We start from the raw sequence: 22,500 nt of genomic DNA, 5'->3' as shown, positions 1-22,500 counted from the left end.
TGGAGGGCTCTTCAGGAGCAGTTTGTGTGATATGATAGGCACTCGAAAAGGAAAGGAGATATATCTGATAAAAGACTTGCCATCCATCAGATGGCTTGATTTCTTTCCCTCACCCCCCTAGGATTTTCCCAGCCTCATCTTCCTTCTCATTTCCACCCTTCCATCAACTAACTCTACCTCTCTAAAATTTGCTCCAAAGCCATGACAATAAAATTATGAAAGCAGACCTGTCAACAAGGGAGGGCCGGGCATAGAACTATTTAAGAGGATCATGTGGTTTTCAGTTCCCCTGCTGCCCCCCAAAGGGAAGATTAACTTGTTCTTTTAAATAATGAGAAACATAGGAAACCGTCGCCAGTCTCCCTGTTTAATGAATGCATTAAGCACACGGGCTGAGCGGCACAGAGCTACACAAACTTGGCTTGCTGTTGCGAACAGGGTGGGCAGGGGAAGGGCCGAGGATGAATTTCTGGTCATAGATCCTATGCAATGAATTCCTTACCACATATTATCTGAGATGCAGTGATGTCATGCAATTAAGTCACTGCCATAGGCTCTGCTGGGCAAGGCTTCTGACGCAAAGGAGGTATGCGTGTATGTATGTGTGTGTGTGTGTGTGTGTGTGTGTGTCCACATGCATATTTATCTAGATACAGAAATACTTTTCCTCCCTTTAGCCTTTTGAATATGAATTCTAGCTATGTATACTTTTCTTTTGTTCTGGGGCTACCCGTTTTCTTTCTTACTTCATGAGGTGTAAGGGTTGGGGCAAGGCTTACATATAGGTTTGAATTCTGGAACCTTGATTTTCTTCCTTCAAGTTCTCCTTCTCCTTCATCTGTTATTTAATGATGGTGATGTTGATAACAGTACCAACTCTCTCAAAAATATAGTGATGTAAGTACAACAAAAGCAACTCAATAACGGAATGCTGTTTCATGCTTAACATTTTTGCAAAGTTGATATTTTGGAGCTAAAAATAAAAGCATTTGTTCACAAAAGGATCCTGTTTGCATGTCCCTCAAGTATAAAAGTTACATTTTGTGGAAAAAAGTATGTATTCTACTAGTTCACTAACACCAGCTAGACGTTAATATGTAGTTTAATACATTTTCTGTCTTCCCACTACCTTATGAAGATACTGGATAACAGTTTCCTGGTCTTTGGGATAAGCACCATTTTCAAGCACATACAATTGGAAATCAGTAGCAAATCACCTCTCTTCCAATTACATAGCCCATGGTTATTCAGTATGGCTCTGAGTAGCAGGAAAGAAGCCCCTAAAATTAATTATCTACTTGTACCTTGAACCTGAGCAAAGAAAACTAAAGTTGGCACCACAAGGATGGGGAAAACAATAGAAAATTGATGAAAAGAAAAAGAGGTAAATAATATGAGGGCATTAGATAGTAAACAGGAATTTGAAGAAAAAATGCAAGGGAATAAAAAATTAAGGAGTGAGGTAAGAATATCACTTTTATATCCCGAATCTTGGGGTTCTTCATGGTTAGATCTGGGTCAGCTGTGTGATGTTGCACAATTTACTTTACCTGTTTAATATTTGGGTTTCTTATTTGCAAAATGAAGATAGTAATGGCACTTTATAAGGCTGTTCTGAAGATTACATAAAATACTGCACATGAAGGATTTACTGCCTGGCATCTAATAAACAATAAATGAAAAAAAGAGATAACATAGTAAGTATTCAATAAATGTTATTAGAGAAGAAAGGAAACACAGATACATTACATGAGTGAAAACCCTCAAAAGGATCGAGAAAGTTATGAAAGAGAATACGTACTTAAATGAGAAGTGACAGGGGTGAAAGAACAAATCCCATTTAGATAATAAACAATGTTAAGTGTGTGACCTTCTGTCTTTTCTATGGATGTGTCCAACAGAGAAAGAGAAGGCTGTTAAAGACCATGTCAGAGAAGGAGAAAATAAACTAGGTGGATGATACATTTAAAAATCTGCATTCTAGGCTATTAGAATGTACCTTTCCCACTTTTCCACAGTGGAAATTGATTTTTAAAAAATGCAAATAGGGAAGTTTTGCCTATGTCTGGGATTAGAGGTGTGCCTTTGTTTTCCATGTAAAGCACAATGGGTATCTCTCTGAAAATGACAGTACCTGACTCCTTTTCCTCCTCATCTTCCTCTACCATCCATGGTGGATATCTTAAAGACATCTCTTTCTCCAATTGTCTTCCCAGAGACAATCACTATTGCAAGATATTTTAGACTTCTTTAGAGATATCTATGTATATATGTGAGACTCAGGTTTTAAATTTTGTTCTTTAATCCCTTCTGTCATGCCCAAGCCTGGAGGAAAGTCATGTCAAATGTCAGAACATTCTATTTTTTCCCCCTAGTTATAGAAGTAATACTTGATCATTATTAAAAAATTAGGAACAATGCAAAATTCTATGAAGTCAGGTTTAGGAAGTTTGTAGTTTACAAAGTAAATGTGAAAACATTAGCCATGAGGAATACGCAGAGGGACAATTTAGTTGCTGTGGACTGGTACAGATGTGCTGAGTATTTGGAAGTGATTAGTGATCTGACATCCACTCACATCTTTAGTTCTCATTCCCAAATGTGAGTACTCAATGCTGTGAAAGACAGGTAGCTGAGGGTATAACAGACAGTTGGCTAAGAATTGGCATTTGTCATGTTGGCATTGGGTACAGAACTTGCTGAGGCACCTATTGGCCCAGTGGCTTCCTGGAGCCAAGGCAGACTCCATTTGTTGCCCAGGAAAGGGCTCACTCAGGGCCTTCATCTACAATTACAACATTCATTCCTCATCTCAAAGGTGAAAGGGCTGCTGTATCCTGGTGGGGACTAATTCCTAATGAAACGGGTGATGGTTTTGTATTTGTGTATTTGCACAGCAGATGGACTGTGACTATTTCTCAAGTAAAAGAAACTTGGTGCAGGCCGAAGGGTGTACAGCCAAGACTTGCTCTGAGGACTATGAGGCTGTTCATGGAGAGCGCTGAGCGTGGCCCTCATATAGTATTGCCAGGTCTCTACCAATAAACACCAGCAAGGATTATCATGACCTGGACTTGGAAGCTGTCTCAGCCTATAGCACATGTACAAAAACATGCGAACACACACAAAAAGTTGACTTTCAGTCATGATTTTTCACAATGTACTCAAAGCCTGTCAAAATAGGTGACATTGATTTTTCATGTAATTATACAATTTTTCCAATCCTTTTACCCAGTTTAATTAGGAAAGGGTAGATGGCAAATAGAATGTGTGCTAAGCAATTTCCTTTGTAGGATTTGGTTAAGAATATCTAAGTCATATTTGCCCTCTCTCTAAATATACTGCTTAATTGGTTGTGAGAAGTGGGAACTTGAGATCCTCAGTGAAGAACCTAAATTGGTTCTCTTGTTGACAAGAGCCTGTATATAAAACAGACAGGAGAGGGACTGAAAAGATGACAACAGTTTAAGCACACAGGAATCTTTCTAACACTGGTGCTTAGGAAGAAAACCCATTGTTGCCCATCTATCTCAAAGCTCCTGGAAACTGGCCAGATCCTGGTCTTTTGAGAAATAAACAACCACCATCACAACAATTTTCACTGTACCCTATAGCCTGAGGTAGGTAGCATTTGCCATATCCCATAGATGGAGTAACTAGGGGCACAAGAGATTCAGCAGTTGTCTGAAATCTCACAACAAGTTGAAAATAGATCCCTAGCGGCAGCCAAGTTTCCTGCCCTGAAAGTGAAGAGAGAGACCTAAAAAATGAGATTAGATTTGAAAGAGCATCTATAGTTTCCAGGGGCTTATCTGAACTATGTTTCTTCTGTGACCCTTTTTGAGTTTACCCATCATAAGTAATAGCATGACCTGTTCTTCAAGTCATTCAAAAATGCATTTGTTCTCCATAATAGAGAGAGAAACTCCAGCCAAATTATATTCTAATGTATCATAGCCTTGAACCCAGGGACCATTTTGCATTGCTGACTAGGTGGCTGCTGAATACATTATTATTCCAACATGGTTTGAGTCAGCCTTGCAAAGAGGCAGAAGTTCCCAGATTGTCTCTAATATTGTTATTATTATTATTTTTTGCAGCGTTAGATGGGCAGGGTAAAAAGGAGGACAAGAATGAATACTTGGGTATAATCTGCTCTTGCTGCTAGGTAGGTATTAGCAGCCCCATTAGACCTCATTTCTGCAGGAGTAGATTGAATGAGTGTATCTCTGACAGAATTTCCATGCCCCCAGCTGAAGCAGGTGTAGCTGGGTGGAGGAAGGCCAAAGAAACTCAAGAAGGTAAGTATTTTAAATAGGTGATTCTGAATTTTCAAGTTTCCTCCTGGCCTGAAGGAGTTGTCAGTTATCTACCCAATGGCTTAGACATGGAGAAAAGAGACCACAATGCCTGATACTCCAGGTCCTTTTTTATATGGAGGAAAAACTGAAAATCATTCTTTCATTTTAATTTAAAAGTATGAACTCAGATTCTTAGAAGAGGCAAACCAAGGAAAGCGTAAAACGACTTACTGATAAGAAATGTCTTCTGCCACAGAGCTGGTAGGAGCTAGTCAGTAACCAAAGCCAACACATGAAGTAATAAATATAGCATTGTAGCTAACCATGCCTTGCTAAATCACCTATCACCATAGCATCTAGACCCTTTGCCACTAATCTACCTTAACTAGACTCCAGACACTGCAGTACTAACGTGGTGTACTGAATCGTACCATAGTGCCTGCACAGTGGGAGCATTTCTTCCTAAATACCCTTTTAGTACCATGGACGACTAAGGCGGGGAGAGAATGGAGCCCAATATGCTATTGGACAGAGGCCTCACTTAATTCCATGCCAACTTGGTGATGCCACTGTCTGAGATACCTGAATCCCTCAGGCTAGGTCCAGGAGCAGTTTTCAAACATGAGAAGAGAGCTTGGCACGCACAGGGAAAATGGTTTTCTTTGCCCCAAGGCCTGAGTTGCTGGATTGGGTATTTACACTGCCTGGGTTTGTCAGATGATCACTTCGTTTTTCCTTTTAGGCCACTTTAGCTGTGCACATTCTGCCTGTGTGCAATTAAAAGGAAAAGCTGTTTCTCCACCAATACTGTTCCTGCTAACTTTTCTCTTTACATGTAAATTTGGCCCCTTGGGGCCTTGTGTATTCATGAAAAGGTTTATGTCAATTTGATAGGGAAAAATGTCAGATCTACATTCAAGAACCTGGGAAACATTGGAAATTCACTTTTCCCATGAAAAGTAATAGTTCATTACAAACCAGTTGGGAAAGGAAGAGCATTGTATCTGCACGAGGGATTATAGACTGGCTAAAAAGAAGTAAGTGGAAGGAACAAGAGAAATTATAAGGTGTTTCTTTTATTTCTGTTTCTTACTTTCAAGCCATCCTGTTCATGTTGCAAAGGCAATATAGTGGAAAGATCACCCAACTAGGAGATTGGAGACCTTCATTTGAATCTTGATCCTGACACTAACTTGCTGGATGACTTTGAACTAGCTACTTAACTATTCAGGGTTTCCTCCTACCTAATGTTGGAGAGTTGAACTTGATGCTGTCTAGAAAGTCCCTCCTAGGTCAAATATTTGGTAGTTCATCTGAGTCTTTTCTGTCTTGTGTCTCTCATCCACACCTGAGTGGAGCCATTCATTTGATCACTTCCCTTTTTCATCCATTCATACCACGAACAGGTGTTAGGTCCTTTCTCTTTGGTTCCTATTTTTTAAAGTGGTCCAAACCCTGTGTCTTTATCTTCTTAAGGCTTCTGAGTGCCTTAGCCTTTCTTAATGGCTACAATGCTTCTGTGAAGCTCCTGAACTTTCTCTCTACAAGAGTGAAGGGCTTTTTTTCATCTTTTCTCAGCTTCCTCTGAGGCTGGTGCCTTTGACATGGTTGAGCTTGTACTTCAAGATACTTCTTTCTCTCCCTGACTCCCTCTGTAATACTCACAATACCAACTCTTCCTTCATCTCTAGTTGCCTTTTCTAGAAGATCTAGTTGCAATCTTTCTCTGGGCTTTAGAATCATCCAGTCAGCCATGGCCTGGATTTTTCCTGTTGTATATTTCACCAAACACCAACAATCAGCAAGGGTGAGCCACATTTATCTCCTTGCTTCTGAAACCAATGCCTTGAAATGACATCTGATTCCTATAAAAAGTGCCCGATTCTACTAATTACCAAGACCAGAATTCTTGGTCTTTTAAAATTATTTTCTCCGCCTTACCATAGCATATCTAAAAAATCATCAGATTCTTCAGATTTCACCAGCAAATTGACACTCATATGCCCCCTTCTTTTCCATGTATATTTCCCCATTGTTTCCTCTGATTTAGTCAGTCAGTAAAAATTTACTGATTCCTGGATGAAAGGTACTGGCTTACAGGCTGTGAGAGAAGCGAAGATGTGGAAGATACGATATTTCCCTTTGAATAGTAACAATCCAAAAGAAGTTTCATTTATTAGTTACAAATTATAATTAATTAAAAAGAAAAGTAGAAAGTAAAAGTAAAAAAATTAGAAGGTAATTTAATTACAAAGAAAAGTAGAAAGATATAGGTGACAAAAGAGAGGAAAATACAATATTTGGGAGTTTGTGATAGCTGCAAAATATATCTTTGCCAATTTTAATTCATCTCAAATTCCAGCTATTTTATATTTCCAAATGGTTCTTTCTTGTTGGTCTAAATCACATTTGTAGTTCTCATTTCTTTCTTTCTCCTCTGTGTTTCAGGTAAGGCAGTTCCTCTCTGGTGCCCTGCTCTCAGCATTTGTATTCTCTGGCAGCTCTTCAGGTAGTTGAAGTCTCTTATGACGTTTTCATTTTTCCTCTTTGGTAGCTTTGCAATCCTTATTGTAGAAGCATTATATACTTTCTGCCTGGATAGGGGAACTGTAGTATACTCCCAGATCAATATCAGTTTTATTTCATTCTCCATTTATTCTCACCTAAGTACTATACTCAATCAACCGTTTACACACCTATTATTTGCTCTGTGGTAACAGTTGGATATAGAATGTTGACTGGGACTTGCTTCTGTCCTCAAAGTTATCATATGTTAGTAACAAAGTTAGACACATAAATAATTTTAATTTATTATGATAACATGCTACGATAACTCTTGTTAACATTTATTGAGAACTAAGTATGTCTCAGGCACTGTTCTATATTTCTTACATATATTAATTCATTTAATCCCCACTAAATATAGGAGATCAATACTGATGTTATCCCTATTTCACAGCTGAGGAAGCTGAGACACAATCATGGAAGAGCAAGATTTAAAAGCCGGCAGTTTGACTCCTGATCTCTCACTCATCCACTACTGTAGACAGCCTTCTCTGTGTTTCATTAGCACATAACAAGAATTCATGCTATCGGAGTAGAAAGCAGGGTTTCTAATATCAATAAAAGAGACAGTTTCATAGTGTTTTAGCTGAGTCTTGAGGAAAAAAGTAGAGTTTTAGTGAAAGAAGAAAGAAAGGCACTACATGCTGATTATGTGTTTGAAGGGGCTGCTGTTAAGAGGGTCTAATAGGTAAAGATGCTGTTGTGGAAGATGAATCTGGGATGGACTAAGGATGGAACACTAACATTTAAAGAACAGAGGAAGAGAAGCAGTTGTGGAGAGTGAGAAAGAGTAGAGATAAAGCAGAAAAAATCCTAGAGGGTTTAGTATCATGACCAGGAACTAGGCATTTCAAAAAGGAAGAAACGATCAACAGTGATGAATGAGAAGAGCTGGAAGGAATGTAGATGGAGAAAAGCCTAGAGATTTGTTACCTAGGACGCTAGTAATGACCTCAGAGAACGCAGAATGGTAGAGGTGGAAGCAAAACTCAGAGGATTATTGAAAAAAATGAGAAAAGTAGAAAAGTGGAAGCAGGAATTGCAGACATTTCCTATACCAATGTAGACATATTTGTTTTTATATACATACACATATTCATGTGTATTCCTAGTTTCAATAATGCATACCAATGTAGACATATTTGTGTTTATATACATACACATATTCACGTGTATTCCTAGTTTCAATAATGCACAATGTTGAGGTTAACCTTAAAAAAAGCTTAATTTAGCAAAAGATAGAAAAGTAGATCTGAAAAGAGAATGTATTCCTTGCCATTATAGACTATGCTTAATAAGTAATACTTAGTTTAGTAGATTGTAGCTTGTGACAACATGAGAAGTGCATCCAGTAGATTCATAGTAGTTCTCACTGGGGTACCTGCTTATATTGTTGCTAGCAAACTATTTGGGCATGTTATTTTTTGTATCTGGACTAGTTCCTTCTCTGCCAAGAACTAAATGATTAAGTCCCATCTAACATTTTAGGATGCTCTGATCTCCTTTTAACTTATAGAAATCACCAAAGTTAGACAGCTAATGACCACTCTTTTTAATATTTCCTCATTCATGACATGGGAAATGATTTTTAACACCACTTTAGCCCAATAATTCATACATCTCACATTGTATATGCACGTGTGTGTTCATTTAAGTGCTATTCACAACAGCAAAAACACAGAAAAAACTTAGGTGCCCCTCAATGGTGGACTGGATAAAGAAAATGTGGCACCTGCACACCATGGCATACTATGCAGCCATGAAAAAGAATGAAATCATGCCCTTTGCAGCAACATGGATGCAGCTGGAAGCCATTATCCTAAGTGAACTAACTCAGAAACAGAAAATCAAATACTGCATATTCTCACTTTTAAGTGGGAGATAAACATTGAGTACTCATGGATATAAAGTTAAAAACAATAGACACTGGGGTCTAGTAGAGGGTGGAGGGTGGGAGACCAGTAAGGGTCAAAAAACTACCTATTGGGTACTATGCTCATTACTTGGGTGACAGGATCATCTATATACCCCAAACCTCAGCATCACACAATATACCCATGTAATAAACCTGCACTTGTACCCCCCGAATCTAAAAGTCAAAATTACGTTTTAAAAAAGAAAATATCTCAGAGTCTTGTCTTCTAGATTTTCTTCGTTTCAACAGTTTGCTTTCTATTCTTTTTCAGTTGCTTAGATTTAAACTTCCTCAGAGTCTCAGTCAAAAGGATGAGTTTATTCAGCTAGAAGAATTGAACCTTGAAAGTATACCCTTTAACCTTAAGTTTTAAAACACTGGGTTACAAATAAGAATATAAAGTTTTATTCATCTCTAAACATACTAGCAAAGCAACTGATCTTTTAAACAGAAAATTATCAATCACTAAGGAGGCTACCAAAAATAGAAATATTTAAACAGTGTAATCGGATACCTCTAGTGATTTGTGAATATCTGGAAGTCCTACTGAACCATCAGCTATTTGACATTATGTAGAGTTAGCTTGAGTCTAGGTGACTTGTTCCTTGGAAAGGCTTAGTTAAGCACGGACCTGAAGTACTTCTAGTGTGAATTCTATCCTAATGTCTTTAAGAGCATTGGGTGGAAAAGAGATGTACCAACACACACGATGTTCTGCACATGGAGTCATTAATGAATAAATTGGTCGAAGCACCTAGAAAGGTTTCAAAATGCCCAATAGCATCTTACTCAAGGAAATTTGTTTCCCCAATGGAAAGCATGCCAAAAACAAACAAACAAAAAACAAAAACAAACAAACAAACTTGTAGAACAAACAAGTGGAGAAAATAGAAAAGCGGAGAATAGCAGAAACCTTGAGTCCCTTTATGTTCCTTAAAAAGTTTTTGATTATTTTTGTTTTAATTCATTCAGCAAGTATTTATGGAGTGCCATCTGTATGCTATGATAAGCTCCAGGGTTACATTAATAGATAAAACAGCCCCCACCCCCATCAAAAAAAAAAAATCCTTACTCTCATTAGCTTCTTTTAAATTTATACCATTGTTTAATGGGAATGAGCCCAGTTGAATTTTTTCAGTAATATATTTTAAAATAAGCTTTATTTTCAAAAACAATTTTAGATTTACAAAAAAATTGAAAAGATAGTTCAGAGAGTTCTCATACACTCCACATAGTTTTCCCTATTGTTATCTTTCATTAGGATATATTTGCCACAATTAATGAGTCAATATTGATACATTATTTTTAACTAACACCTATAGTTTATTTATATTTTTTATATTTTTCATTTGTGTCTTTTTTCTGTTCCAGGCTACCATCCAATCCAGAATACCACATTACATTTAGTAATCAGGTTTCTATCACTTTAGGCACTTTATAAAAGTCATTTCATTTAGTCCTAACAAGAACCCTGTAAGGTAAGTACTACTATTGCCACATTTTATATATGAGAAAATCGAGGGTTGGAGAAGTTAAGTAACTTGCCTAAAATTATGCTTAGTTATATTGTGAAGCTGAAATAAAAACTCAAGTTGTCTCACCTTTAACTCCTATGCATACTCTTCTACTGTACCACCCTGAGTCTTAGTACTTTTTTTGTTTCAGCAAAGCAACCACTCTATCTGAATTACTTTTTAAGTTTAGACCTTAGGGATGCTATTATCTTAACACTAGTTGACAAAATTTAAAATCTTTTATTTACTAATGATATATATCCATTATTGAGAAAAATAAGTAAGTCATGAAAGTCCTAAGCAAACACTTTTTAACTACCAACAGAGGTAAAAAAATTTTGTAAATAAAAAAATGTAATTTTATCCAATTTTGCTATTCATTTTGATTGTAATCTACACTTTATTTTTACTTTTTCACTTAAAAAGCTCGTGACTATTTGATGTATATTTTTTCTTCCCTTTCTCTTTCATTAGCCTTTGCCACCACATTGGTTTGGATCTTTATGGCTTTTTATAGGACAATTTAAAAATGCCTTTATTGATCTTTCCATTGTCTCTCCTTGACTGTTTCCTTTCATGTTACTTCCCTGCTCAAACAAACAAAAACAAAAACCAAAAACCTGAGAAAGATAATTTGTGATCTGATCCCATCCTGCTTTTTCCACCCCATCCCTCACTTCTCACTGTGAGTGTACCCCAGCCATACTGGGTAACTTTTTGCTGATTGGATGTGCCATGTGCTCTCTCCTTTGTCAGAACCTTTGTTTATGCTCTTTCACCCAGGGAATATCTTTTCCTGCATCTCCACTAGTCAAAACTCCTTAAGGTTCAGCTCAAAATCCACCTTGTCATTGAAACTTCCCCTGGGTCCTCTAGCTCAGTCGTCTCTTTCCTGGCTCTGCTGTTAGGTACTTAACCCAGAGGAGATATTATGTGTTCTAGATTAAAGGTTCCTTGAGGGCCATACTCCTGTCTCCATCATCTTTGTATCTTCTGGGCATTACTTTAGTGTATTGCTCAATGTTTGCCTAATACATGAGATAGATTGATGGATAGATGGATGGACAGGTAGGTCAGTCAATTGATTGATTGACAAAGGGGGCACCAACAATGCATTAAAAATGTACTTAATGCTAAAATTCCACAATAGTTATAATACTGTGACTCTGGGCTTCACTGCATTTTTAAGGTGTGGGAAAATTAAACAAACCAAAGAGAATGCTCATAGCACTCAGGTAATTTTCCTGCAATTATTTCTATTTTTGGATAGAAAAAAAAATCTGGCTGGATTCTTAAGTTAGCATAAAAATGACTTGGATGTTATGACACAATAGTGCCCAGAGATAGCAGGGAAATTAAAACATTCCATAATGGTTTTAAATGGAATTTAGATTTATGACTGAAAGTGTTGCATTGGAAGATACTATAGGCATATTATGTCACTTTAATTTGGGTTTTGAGAATAATGGGGAGATGGCTGAGGAATTAAATACTAGAACAAAACAAAATAGAATATAACCACAATAGGCTCATGCTGTTCCAAAGGAAAGCTTTTATCCGGCACGGAGCTGTATCGGATCTTGATTCAGTGAAGCTTAGGGCTCCTGTGGTGTTTTCCTCTTCAAAGCCCTGTGCAAACATGAACAAAGTTAATCTAATTAACTTATTAGCTTTTTAAGCTAGTGGTACCAATTAGTCACCTCATCAGACTCTGGCTTGGGTCTCATTGTGCAGTGCATAGCTATAAAGGGCCTTTCATGAAAACCCCCAGGAGTACAGCGCATGGCATTTGTGTGTATTTTCAAGAGAATGGCAGAAAGAACCATGTGCAAGGCAATTATGGGGAATCCTCTCTGGGAAAACTTTAATCGTAGTGACCATTCTCATCACCTTTTTCTAGAAAGGAAATCACATATTAGCTTTCATTCTGGAAGCATGAACCCTTCCTTTCACCTGAGTCTGGAGAATAATTATAAATCTCAGACTTATATTCCTGGATGCCCATGGGAGAGAAAGCCTCACCAGCAACAGGGAATCATAGAAGGTCTGGCAGTTTGGGTGGTATTTTTTTAAAGGGGGAGAAAAGGGGATTCAAGCAGGGTGCAATGAGAATAGTGATCCCAAAATACAGCCCTGCAGGAAGACTTCCAGAGAAACAATGGGGAAGGAATAAATAAAAAGAAAGTTATAAATTCATCTATTTGCTCTTCCCTGACCCTTGCTTTTACTCCTCTTCACTGCAACTACCCTGGGAAAGGCACAATACTTTCCCCTGTCACAATATTGAGAAAAATTGAAATGGGGAAGAAAGACCACCAGATGCTTTATTGTCTTAGACGTTTCCACATAATTAGCTGGGGATAAAGGGCCTCTGCATGGTTTCATTGCATTGAATGAACTTGGATATTGCTACACAGTAGTGTGTTTTATGATTCATGCTCAGTTATCCTGTGGCTTTTTGAAAACTGCCAGCTACTTTATCACTGCCGGCCAAGCCTGGGCCCACCACTTAAAATGCAGCAATGCAAAGTTAACTGTGCATGACAGATGTCCATGAAATTGTTTAACACACACATACACGCTCACACAGAGCACAAAGCTGGCTCTGGCCCCCTTACGAGTCTTGCTGGCTCAGTGTCCTTATTAAACATAAATAAAAACTATAGGACTAGGAAAGAAAGAAAAATTCATGAAACAACCAAAAAGAGGGCACATTTTGGACTGTGGTTACATTGGATGCATTTAGAATTTCAAAAAGGCTCTTGAAAAAGTTAGAAATAATGAAGTCATGAGAAAAGCAAAGAACTGGTGTGTTTGGGGGTTAGGTTAGGAAATTGGGTATTAGAGGTCATCTTCTTTTCCCTCTGAACTGATATCACCAAAGCATTATTGTGTCTCCTCCCTTCAGTCTTCAGTCCTGCGTGCCATGGAAAGTGATTTCTTAGTGTGGTCCCTCATCTGTTTTATACCTTGACATCTTCTCTCTAATCCTCCCATTTCTTTTAAGTACTATGTATCTTATATTTTGACTCCATTGCACATCCGCCCTCTTCACTCAACATGCCAGCTCCCTTGATCCCTTTGGCTTTTGCAGAAGGAAAATGCTTTTCCTACTCACTCTCTATTTTTGTAGAACAATTTTTATGTCATATTGCATTGTGAGTTTTGATGTAAGTGCCTGTCTCCCTTACCAGATTCAAAGCTCTTTGAGTGCTGAGGCTGTGACTTACTCATCATTGTATCAGGGTCAACATAGTAGCTAACATAAAGTAGATGCTCAACCAATGTATAGTGGACATCAAGGTTGACTGAGAGAAAATCAAGCCTGCCAGGGTAGCTGGGTGAATGCACACTTCCAGTCGTTCCCTTGAGTGAGGCTTTCTATGTCTTGGTTTTATACGTTACTTTTTGGCAGTGACATGCTCTCTTTTCCTGAAAACCCTGATGAATTACTTTTCAGAAGTTAAGGGATTAAAAGGGACAAGAAGTTGGTAAAGAGCATGGTAGGTTGGGTTGGAGATAAGTCTCAACGTCAATCAGTCCTATCCCTGGCCGTTTGTGAAGAAACACCCATTTTTTTTTTTTTTTTTTTTTTTTTTTTTAGAAAAGAGTTTCCCTCTATTGCCCAGGCTGGAGTGTAGTGGTGTGATCTCGGCTCACTGCAACTTCCACCTCCTGCGTTCAAGCGATTCTCATGCCTCGGCCTTCTGAGTAGCTGGGATTACAGACGTGTACCACCACGCCCAGCTAATTTTTGTATTTTTAGTAGAGACAGAGTTTCACCATATTGAACAGGCTGGTCTCAAACTCCTGGCCTTATATGATCTGCCTGCCTCGGCCCTACAAAGTGTAGCACCCCATTTTTGACACTGGCACACAGTGCTTGTTTTACTCTTTCTCTCTCAAAACTTTCAGTCATTTACCACATCTTGGGGTGTGTATTAGTCAGCTTGGGCTGCCATAACAAAATACTACAGATAGGGTGGCTTAGACAACAGGAATTTATTTCTCACAGTTCTGGAGGCTGGAAGTTCAAGATAAATGTGTCACCAAGTTAGATTTCATTCCAAGACTTCTCCTTCTTGCATGAGGAGGTTGCCATTACCCTGTCTGTGTGCTCACATGACCCTTCTCTTTGACATTTAACGACATCCCAAAATTGCTCTTCTAAAAAAAGGCGAGAGGACCTACTCACGGTGCTGGGATAGAAACATGGAAAAATATAAGTAGAGATATAATACACTATACAGAAGCTACATTCAGAATCTCTAGAACTTTTTGGAATAAATAAGCAAATACTCGCCATAGAAATAAAATGAGAAAACATCCATGAAATTTCCACTGTGAGGATTCTGAGTTTTTGATATCCATTTTCCCTCCCTTTTTCCCCTTGACTTATGACATGAAGGAGAAATGCAACTTCCCTTCAGGCTGGCTGGCAGCCAGCAGTCAGACCCAGTTCAATCAGTGGGCTCCGGGTGATGGGACGAGTAACCCCAGCTCCCCTTCTTCCTGAAGCCTGTGTTTCAGAAATGCTTTGCAATGGAGTTTAGTCTTTTGTGCTCTGGCAGGTGAATCCAGAGTTTACAAAGAGCCTCTTGATAAATTGTGATACTCCTGTACCCAGGAATCATAACTTGGAGAGGAGGAGACTCATAGGCACCTTCTTCCAAATCCAAGGGGATAATTTTCACGTTTTTGTTGACATGTTTTCCTATAATTGTATATTGCTGTTCTTTATGAGAGGTTAATGTCCCCAAAAGGAGGATTGATGAATATGGGTTTTATCATGTTCTTTAAATCTGCAGTAATTTAATTTGCCTTTTAAAGTATTTTGTGGTATGTTTTTAAGATTGTGCACTAAGGGATTATTACTATTTTACATGTAATGAGAAACACCTCAGAGGAAAAAAAAAAAAGCAAAAACCCTGAACTCTTTCTTTAACTTTCAAGACACCCCTTCCCTCAACTTAGTATATTCCTTATCATTATTAAGGGAGCCAAACTCTTTGACTCCTTGTAAAACTGTTTATCCCCCTTGGGGAACATAAAGTATGTCACAAGGGTACCAATGAAATCTTGGGGGAAAGAAAAGAAAATGGGTGAGGGCCCCAAACGTGTATGAGTTTGTGTTTATGTTATAAATATGTGCAAATTGCGTGTGTGTGCTGGGAGGGACTGTGTATTGTGTGTGTGAATTGTGAGTGTATGTGGATTGTGTATACTTTGTGCATGTGTGGAGTGTGTGTGTTTGTGTGTGGATTCTGGGAGTGTGTGTACTGTGTGTGTATGTGTGCTCGGTGTGAATGTGAGGACTGGGTAAGTGTGGATTGTGTATGAGTGTGTGTGTGTGGGCTGCATATGGGTGTGGGTGTGTGAGCATGTGGTGTGTGTGTGTGTGTGTGTGGACTGTGGGTGGCCTGCTCAACATTTTGGTGGATGTTTCATTCCCACCCCTTTTACTACGACCCTGGTCAGACCACTTTTATGCCCGTGACAGCTTCATGAAGCACAAAACATGGAGCAATACATGGCATGAAATTGGCAACAAAGCCGAGCAAAAGGAGGAACAATTCTCTGGCAGGATGTGTTCACAATATGGCTGATTGGATCTGGAAGCAGATGCCAGCAGCGGGTATTGTCCTAGTGACTGAAAAGACATGACCCCTGAGAAACCGAAGACAAGGAGGCTCTCCTCCCGAACCAAGGGGGAGGGGAGAAGAGGTGAAACCAATGAATAAATCAGGCAATGAAAACCGGGGAGAAAAGAAAATGCTAAAGAGGACTTTTTATGGGGAAAAGGGGGCAGTTCAGTATGCAATCGCTCTCGCTCCCCAGCTAGCTGAACACTTTCTCAGACAATGGCTTTTCAACAGATGGGAGACCTAGTGAAAGAAGCCAACTTTTGCGCAGTGGAGAATCCCTGTTTGTTTAGTCTGCTGCTTGGGCAGGTGTCTGGAGAAAGGCGATCTAGCAGGTTAAGTGCTTCTGTGCCAGTTTAATATGGAGCAGCCAGGATGTAAGAGGCAACTGGTTTTATTGGGGAGGACTGGGCTCATTAGAGTGGTTTCTGAAATTCTGAAGAAATAAAGCAACTAGAAGTTGCCTCCTGAAGTGCCAGCTCTTCCCCGCCCCCTTGCTGCTCACTCCCTCACCTCTCTCTCATCAGCCCTGGGAGTCAAAAAATCTGTTGAAGGGCTGTCCATCAAGTAAAGGAAGAACGAGGGATGGGAACATACCACAGCCTGCATTCTCAAACCACACATTGTATTTCCAAATACGTTTTAAACACATAGGGCAATGAAATGGCCTTAACAGTGAAATGTAATCTTATTTTCATCAAATGGGCTTTCTGGAATTTTACATGTAATAGAGAGGGCTTTGCATTGCCCAACAGATTCTGGAGCTCTTGAGACATGGCCACTACCCCTAGAAGTTCTTGGCTTGGCTTCTTGTACTGTCTAGCACTGGGAGCTGGCTTGAAGGCTGTGAGTAGGATACCTTGGAGCCGTGGCTGGGGCGTCTGTGGGTTCACTCTTCCAGCGTAACAACCTTGCTCTTCCAGAGAGTCTCAAGAAGGTGAATGTGCTTTTTCAGAAATGAAAAAAACACCTGAAGAAGAAAAGTGTGTGGGTGGGGAGTGGGTGTGTGTTTTGCTTTGTAAAGAGGAAGTGTTTCTCCTTCACTACAAGACATATATGTAATAGCCACCAAAAGATTTGCCAGATGAGGAACCAGGGCTTGGTTTCCAGCCTGAATTGTATTTTACCACGAAGAGTCACTAGAACGTGTTAAAGGGCAAAATGAAGAACTTGGGTTGTGTGGGTGGTGGAGATTTTCTCCCCTTTTGTTTGTGAGATGTGAGTTGTATGAAAGGAAAACACAGCCCCCCACCAATGTCCTTATCCCTTCCTACCAGATAATTCTCATGAAGAAGTATTTTATACACCAGCATTGCCCAGGCTGCAGTGCAGGGCAATCATACCTCATTGCAGCCTTCAAATCCTGGGCTCAAGCGTTCCTCCCACCTCAGCCCCCCGAGTAGCTGGGACTACAGGTGTGTACCACCACATCCAGCTAATTTTTAAAGTTTTCATAGAGTTAGGATCTTGCTCTGTTGCCCAGACTTGTCTAAACTCCTGGCCTCAGTGATCTTCCCACCTTGGCCTCCTAAGGTTCTGGGGTTACAGGTGTGGGCCACTGTGCCTGGCCTTTCTAAGCCATTTTCAACTACTTTATGCCTAACTTAACAAAGGCCTTATCATGTGGACCAGTATTTGCCTCACTCTGACATATGGTTCTCCAGAGTCAGAAGCATAACTCAAGCAGCTAAGGTCACAGGGCTCCAGGAGGCAGGGCTTGGCCAGTAGGTCAAGGGCCATTCGTAAGACAAAGGCTACTTTGAAAAGACTGGGGAGGATAGTCATCAGATAGGAAATTGTAAAGGAAATAAGAAACTTATCATTATGTTAATAATGAAGTTTAATATATTGTTTCTGTGCAATCTTGTGAAATATAACTTGTTTTATAAGAATTTTCAATAAAGTATTAGTTTCCTTTTGCAAAAAGTTATTAGTTTGGCATTCAGCAGCTTTTAAATATGTTGAATTTTTTTTACATAATTAAGAACCTCAATATTCTTGTTATCAAAAACATTTAGTGAGTACCTCCATGTGCAAAAAAACTGGGCTAAAGAGTCACAGGACAGAGCCCTACTGTCAAGGATCTTTGAGTCTGTCTTGAGAGATACTTCATTCTTTCACCTCTTCCTTTGCTGTGGTTCAGATCTGATGTCACAAAAACCAGTGGGGGTTGGGAGTACACCAAAGAACAAGAATACTGAGACATTTTGCTGCAATATTTTGTGCATCCCTAAAGGCCATTTCTAAATAACAACAATGGTGATGACAACAAAATTACACCTGTCATTTATCGGGAACATACAGTGTCAAAGCACTGTGCTGAATGATCATTTATCTTTAAATGATCAGATGCTTTCAATGACCATCCAATTCTTTCACCTACTCTCTGAGGTTTCTACTCCTATTTTTGACATTTTATACATGGAGTCTGAGCTTAGAGAGATTAAGAAACTTCTATTATTTTAATAGTTGGCAGAGTTCAGATTTAAACTCAATCCTGTTAAGACTTCAAAGCCATATTTGTAACCATTTTACTATGCCGGTTTGTTCTGCCTGGCCTATAAATAAGAATGTATTTGTTTGTTTAATACTTATTTGTTGGGTATCTACTATGTGATTAAAAAAAACAATGCATATATAACCAAAGGCAAGGTTCCAATTAAGAAATAAATCTTAGGAGGTACCTATGGTGAAATACAATGTGACCAAATCTTTATATATCTTATCAAGTGTATAAACTGCAGATGGTTACAGACATAAATATTGGTAACTTCATATACCAGTTTCAGTTAGCCAAGTCTATTGAAGAATTTCACCACATTATTATTATTATTATTGTTATTTATTTTATTTTTGAGACAGTCTCGCTCTTGTCACCCAGGCTGGAGTGCAATGGCATGATCTTGGTTCACTGCAACCTCTGCCTCCTGGGTTCAAATGATTCTCCTGCCTCAGCCTCCCAAGTAGCTGGGATTACAGGCACCTGCCACCATGCCTGGCTAATTTTTTGTATTTTTAGTAGAGATGGGGTTTCACCATGTTGGCCAGGCTTGTGTTGAACTCCTGACCTCAGGTGATCCACCCACCTCAGTCTAACAAAGTGCTGGGATTACAATGCGTGAGCCACCGTGCCCAGCCGAATTTCACCAAATTATTTCAGCAGGTTGAAAATGTATTTTTTTTTTTTACTATCTTCTTAATCAACAAAGCAGCAACTCAAAAACTTATTATTCTTTGATTATTCTTGCAAAGACCACTTAAAAAGATTTAGACTAAAGATTATTAGCAGTTGAAATGCCCAAACTAAACTAATACTGAAATCTTCTAGGTAGGCTGTGTCATGAAACACTAAGCTGACTCTATAACAAGAAAGTGACTTTTGGTATAGATGGGAAATTTCATGTAGTACATGCATGTCATTCCTGCTAAGCTCCTCCATCAGTGGCCTCGCTATGGTTCCTGCACCTCATCTGACATCCAGATTCAGTGTAAACATGATTCTACTTGCATGAAAAAATTACTTTAAATTTTCATAAAGAAAACAGGAATGGTCTGGGCGCGGTGGCTCACACTTGTAATCCCAGCACTTTGGGAGGCCGAGACGGGCGGATCACCTGAGGTCAGGAGTTCGAGACCAGTCTGGCCAGCATGGTGAAACCCCATCTTTACTAAAAATCCAAAAAAATTAGCTGGGCGTGGTGGCGTGCACCTGTAATCCCAGCTACTTGGGAGGCTGAGGCAGGAGAATTGGTTGAACCTAGGACGTAGAGATTGCAGTAAGCCAATATTGCACCACTGCACTCCAGCCTGGGTGACAAGAGTGAAACTCCATCTAAAAAAAAAAAAAAAAAAGAAAAGAAAAAGAAAACAGCAATGGAGTCTTCTACTATCTCTGTTAAATGGTTGTGTGGATTGTGGTTTTATAGTTCTTCACCATGACAAAGATAAGAGGACACAAAAAAGAAACTGGTGTTCTTGTCTAAATGCCAGCTGAAAGAAGAATGCTGTCAAATCTCTTCATTCACCAACTAAAATTTGGAAATACATGATTTTAAGATCCCATTTAATAAAAATCCAGTTTGAGAAAGACCTTACCACTATAACTTTAACTCTCTTCTGTTCCACAGCAGGGATTAGCACAAATGCTTCTATTGGTGCTTTGTAAGTACTTATTAAATATTTACTGAAAGAATAAATGGATGCGCATCTTTTCCCCCCATTATTCTAGACTGTATGCAACTAGAAAGCCCAGACCAGCTAACTTCTGTTTCTGGTCCCAGCCATCTGCTCCCTACCAAATGCTCAATATATATTTGTTGAATGAATACATTTATTATCCTCATTTTACAAACAAGGAAACTAAGGCAGAGAAAGGTTAAATAGTCAGCCTAGATATATGACCATTGAGTGGTGGGGAGTAAGTTTTGGAATCCAGTCTCAGAGCAGGAGTTCTTGACCATTATAATAATGTGTGGCAGGTTAAAGAAGTTCACAGGTTATTTGACATTCCTCTCATCTAGAGATGGGATCTATGCCCCTCTCCCCTGGAATTTGGGTCCCCTAATCCTAACCCTAACCTTATGACTTCTTAGATTAAGTGAATATAGAGGAGATTATATTGTGACAGTTTGGGGCTCAGGATTTAAAGATTGGCTGCTTTCACTTCTTTTCTTGTTAGGATTCCTGAGCTACCGTGCAAGAAGTCAGACTGCCCCATGATTGGCAAGCTTGAGAGGCCTCTTGTAAGTGCTCCAGGTGAGATCCCAGCCATGCCCCAGCCTTCCAGCCACCCCCACTAAGACACCAGACATGTGAGTGAAACCATCTTGTCTAGCCATTCAGTCTAGTCCATCTGCTAGCTGGGTACCACCAAGCGTTCTCAGTAAATGCAATGTGAAAGAAAAGAAGCTCCCAGATGACTCCAGAATCCCCAACCTATTAAACTGTGAGAAACTGAAAAATGACGATGATGACACCACCACCACCACCACCAACACTAACAATAACAAGGCTGCTGTTGTAAGCCACTAAACTTTGGGGTAGTTGATCACATATAGGAATAGGTAACTAGGAAGAAATATGCAGTTGAGTGGAAAAATAGAGAGATCCACAAACCCGAAGTGTGAAGAACCCCTCTGAGAGGACAAAAAGAAATAAAGAGAATTGCTTTTGTTGTTGGAAGTTACTAAAAACTGCCTAGTCACAGGTGACTTAGATTATGCATTCTTGACACAGGCAAAATACAATAAGGATGGGTGAATTATTCTGCTAAAAAGTGAGCGTGAGAGTAAATGTGGACTCATTTTGCTAATAATTTGAATGCTTAAGAGGTAGAGGATGTTTGTAACAAAGATAACTGATCCTTAACTAGAGATTACTACTGGCATGTCTAATATGCATCTCAAAACTGACAGGTCCAATACCAAATCAGGGTTTCCACTCTTTCTTTCCCAAATTACTTGTCGTCAGTCTGACACATCTCAGTGAATGACAACCATATTTGCTAGTTTCTTAGGCTCACAAATTTGAAGTTTTTGACTCTGTCCACACCCAACATTCAATCCATTAGTAATTGTATCTATATTACCTTCAAATCACAGCAATTTCATGGGAAGGCAATAACAAGCTTAGAATGGAGAAAAATAAAAGAATCCCATGGTCAATTATATTTTAAAAATTGATGAGTGTATTAGTCTGTTCTCATGCTGCTAATAAAGACATACTTGAGATGCTAATTTATAAAGGAAAGAGGTTTAATTGACTCACAGTTCCAGATGGCTGGGGAGGCCTCACAATCATGGTGGAAGGCGAATGAGGAGCAAAGTCACATCTTACATGGGGGCAGGCAAGACAGAGCTTGTGCATAGGAACTCCCATTTATAAAACCTTCAGATCTCATGAGACTTATTCATTATCATGAGAATAGTATGGCAGAAACTGCCCCCATGATTCAATTATCTCCACCTGGACTCATCCATGACACATGGGGATTATTAAAATTCAAGGTGAGATTTGAGTGGAGACACAGGCAAATCATATCAATGAGTTTTTTAATTGTAAGATTAAAAAGAGAAACAATTTAGAGCCACCATAGTTTAGAATAATGTGCTTCATGACTTAGGCATTGTTGTTTTTTCCCCCCAATATTTGACCAGGATTAGTGTTACATGGAACAAACTTTGGGGAAAGCTGCTGTAGGCATCAGATATCCTATACTTAGTAAACTGATAGTTTTTAAAATATCCTTGTGGACATGAAAGAGAAATGTGGGATAAGTGAGAATATTGTCAGGTGAATTTACATCTGATCGAACATTTACAACAAATGATAAAGAGACCAATTTTAATACAGTTTTTCGATGGCCATGCCTAATTTTTTAATCAATAGATTAAAGTTAAATACAGAAGCTTGGCAAATTTGTAGGTGCTCCCCAAATTGGGTAAACCAGCTGATAGATTTGGTAGATTCAAAACCTTTTCTTTAGATCAGAACGTTGGACTGAAAGCATCAAGAAGATAATGTGCAGGCATCAGTAGAAATATTTACATACTTAATGTTCTGGA

At 39.0% G+C, this 22,500-nt stretch overlaps 1 long non-coding RNA gene across 1 annotated transcript in view; it reads left to right on the top strand.

The window, feature by feature from the left end:
- LOC129059019 (uncharacterized) overlaps positions 1–22,500 on the top strand; it is a 92,689-nt gene that overhangs the window by 982 nt on the left and 69,207 nt on the right. The window contains exon 2 of the long non-coding RNA XR_008524597.2: positions 20,616–20,692. This is a non-coding gene — a long non-coding RNA (uncharacterized LOC129059019). The remainder of the gene's footprint in view (positions 1–20,615; positions 20,693–22,500) is intronic.

This window comes from Pongo abelii, chromosome 3 (assembly GCF_028885655.2).
Source record: "Pongo abelii isolate AG06213 chromosome 3, NHGRI_mPonAbe1-v2.0_pri, whole genome shotgun sequence".
NCBI lineage: Eukaryota > Metazoa > Chordata > Mammalia > Primates > Hominidae > Pongo > Pongo abelii.
This window is presented reverse-complemented; position numbering and strand designations above follow the sequence as displayed.